This window comes from Marmota marmota, unplaced genomic scaffold (assembly GCF_001458135.2).
Source record: "Marmota marmota marmota unplaced genomic scaffold, marMar, whole genome shotgun sequence".
Taxonomy (NCBI): domain Eukaryota; kingdom Metazoa; phylum Chordata; class Mammalia; order Rodentia; family Sciuridae; genus Marmota; species Marmota marmota.
In genome coordinates, this window is record NW_026002626.1 from 514,008 (window position 1) to 517,059 (window position 3,052).

The following is a 3,052-nucleotide window of genomic DNA, read 5'->3' on the forward strand; positions in this document are numbered from 1 at the left end:
GAAATCAAAAAATTCTTAGAGATATATGAAAATACAGACACAACATATCTGAATCTATGGGACACAATGAAAGCAGTTTTAAGAGGGAAATTCATCGCCTGGAGGTCATTCCTCAAAAAAAGGAAAAACCAACAAATAAATGAGCTCACACTTCATCTCAAAGCCCTAGAAAAGGAAGAGCAAAACAACAGCAAATGTAGCAGAAGGCAAGAAATAATTAAAATCAGAGCGGAAATCAACGAATTTGAAACAAAAGAAACTATTGAAAAAATTAACAAAACTAAAAGTTGGTTCTTCGAAAAAATAAATAAGATCGACAGACCCTTAGCCATGCTAACGAAGAGAAGAGAGAAAACTCAAATTACTAACATACGGGATGAAAAAGGCAATATCACAACAGATGCTGCAGAAATACAGAAGACAATTAGAAATTATTTTGAAAACATATATTCCAATAAAATAGAAGATAGTGAAGACGTCGATAAATTTCTTAAGTAATAGGATTTGCCCAGACTGAGTCAGGAGGATACTCACAAATTAAACAGACCAATATCAATGGATGAAATAGAAGAAGCAGTCAAAAGACTACCAACCAAGAAAAGCCCAGGACTGGATGGGTATACAGCGGAGTTTTACAAAACCTTTAAAGAAGAATTAATACCAATACTTTTCAAGTTATTTCAGGAAATAGAAAAAGAGGGAGCTCTGCTAAATTCATTCTATGAGGCCAACATCACCCTGATTCTGAAACCAGACAAAGACACCTCAAAGAAAGAAAACTACAGACCAATATCTCTGATGAACCTAGATGCAAAAATCCTCAATAAAATTCTGGCGAATCAGATACAAAGGCACATCAAAAAAATTGTGCACCATGATCAAGTAGGATTCATCCCTGGGATGCAACGATGGTTCAATATACGGAAATCAAAAAATGTTATTCACCACATCAATAGACTTAAAGATAAGAACCATATGATCATCTCGATAGATGCGGAAAAAGCATTCGACAAAGTACAGCATCCCTTTGTGTTCAAAACATTAGAAAAACTAGGGATAACAGGAACTTACCTCAACATTGTAAAAGCTATCTATGCTAAACCTCAGGCTAGCATCATTCTGAATGGAGAAAAATTGAAGGCATTCCCTCTAAAATCTGGAACAAAACAGGGATGCCCTCTATCACCACTTCTATTCAATATAGTTCTCGAAACACTGGCCAGAGCAATTAGACAGACGAAAGAAACTGAAGGCATAAAAAGAGGAAAAGAAGAACTTAAATTATCACTATTTGCAGCTGACATGACTCTATATCTAGCAGACCCAAAAGGGTCTACAAAGAAACTACTAGAACTAATAAATGATTTCAGCAAAGTGGCAGGCCTCCTGAAATGGAGAAACTCCTTTGGAATTCTGCCCTGGAAAAGCTGTGACTCAGAGGGAGCTCCACACATACCCTGCTGTCATTGCTCCAAGTTAAATTTCATGAGTGGCCACTGTTAGTTCACCTGCCCATGGAGTCATATTGAAATTCTCTCTAGTTAAGTCCCAATCCCCACAGCTGGACTGTGACTAAGCTTTCTGAAATTAAGGAAGCAACTTTTATTCTCTGCGTCTAATCTGACCCAGCAGCACCTGGGAGAACTTTGCCACTGAGCTACCCTCTCCACCATTTGCTTATTTACTTATTTTTATTTTATTTATTCCAAGACAGTTTCAAACCAAGTTGTTGAGGCTGACCTCAAAATTACCATCATCTTGCCTCAGCCTCACACATTGCTGGGATTTCTGTCAACTGCTACCATGCCTGGCAGCCCACATGGTTTTAAAGCCCATATTCTAGACATTAAACTTCAATCTTGTCTGAAAGAGGTAAAATTATTTTCTACTTAAAAGTCACAATAAGGGCTGGGGATGTGGCTCAAGCGATATCACGCTTGCCTGGTATGCGTGTGTCCCAGGTTCGATCCTCAGCACCACATACAAACAGAGATGTTGTGTCCATCAAAAACTAAAAATAAATAAATAAATAAATAAATAAATAAATAAATATTAAAATTCTCTCTCTTTCTCTCTCTCTATCTCTCTCTCTTTCTAAAAAACGTCACATTGATACAAATTCAGCAAATCTCACTGTGCCAAACCACATCAAAGTCCAGCTTCCACATACCCAGATGGGGGTTGACACTATGTTACACCTTACTGCAGCTAACAACCAGTATTCCTGACTTTTGCAATGCAAACCAGACTAGTGTGTTCTCATTCCTTCTCCCTGTGCTTAATTTCAAACTCACCTAAACCAGAGGAAGGGAGATGTTCCTCTTTCCACCTTGCCACACTGTCGTTCAGATCAGCCTAGTGACCCTCCAAATTTTTCTTCTCAAAGACTTGATTCTGAAATGAGCTCCTTATCTCCCTCAGCTTACAGCATCAGCCTCTTCTCCTGAGAGCTCAGGGAATTCACTTAGCCCCATATCTTGCCCATCCCACCACTCTTTTCTGTTTTCAAATTTTATTGTAATTGCACAGTGGTACACACCTGTAATTCCAACAGCTCAGGAGGCTGAGGTAGGAGGATAATAAGGTGAAAGCCATCCTCATCTACTTAGGAAGGCCCTAAGCAACTTAGCAAGATTCTGTCTCAAAATAAAATTAAAAAAAAAAAAAAGACTGAGGATGAGGTTCAGTGGTAAGTGTCCCAGGGTTAAATCCTTAATACAAAAAAAAGTATTATAAATTGACAATTTAGCATTGTACATATTTATGGGTTACAATATGGCTTATGAACACAATATGGAATATAAATTACCTCATATATACATTACCTCAAATACTTATCATTTTAATGAAACATTGGAAATTTACTCTTAATATTGTTCATCTCAAAATTATTTACTGTTTTCATCATGCTACGTAATAGAGTTAAATAAAATTTCTATATCTCTCCTGTCTGAGATTCTGAACACTTTGACCTTCATATCTCCACATCTCCATCCTCTAGCCTCTTTAGCCACCATTCCATTCTCTGCTTATTTGAGTTGGTTGCTTTAAA

At 37.3% G+C, this 3,052-nt stretch overlaps 1 long non-coding RNA gene across 1 annotated transcript in view; it reads left to right on the top strand.

Moving 5' to 3' along the window:
- Positions 1-2,593, top strand: part of LOC125614578 — a 19,750-nt gene extending 17,157 nt beyond the window's left edge. The window contains exon 3 of the long non-coding RNA XR_007345155.1: positions 2,555-2,593. This is a non-coding gene — a long non-coding RNA (uncharacterized LOC125614578). The remainder of the gene's footprint in view (positions 1-2,554) is intronic.
- Positions 2,594-3,052: the final 459 nt, after the last annotated feature.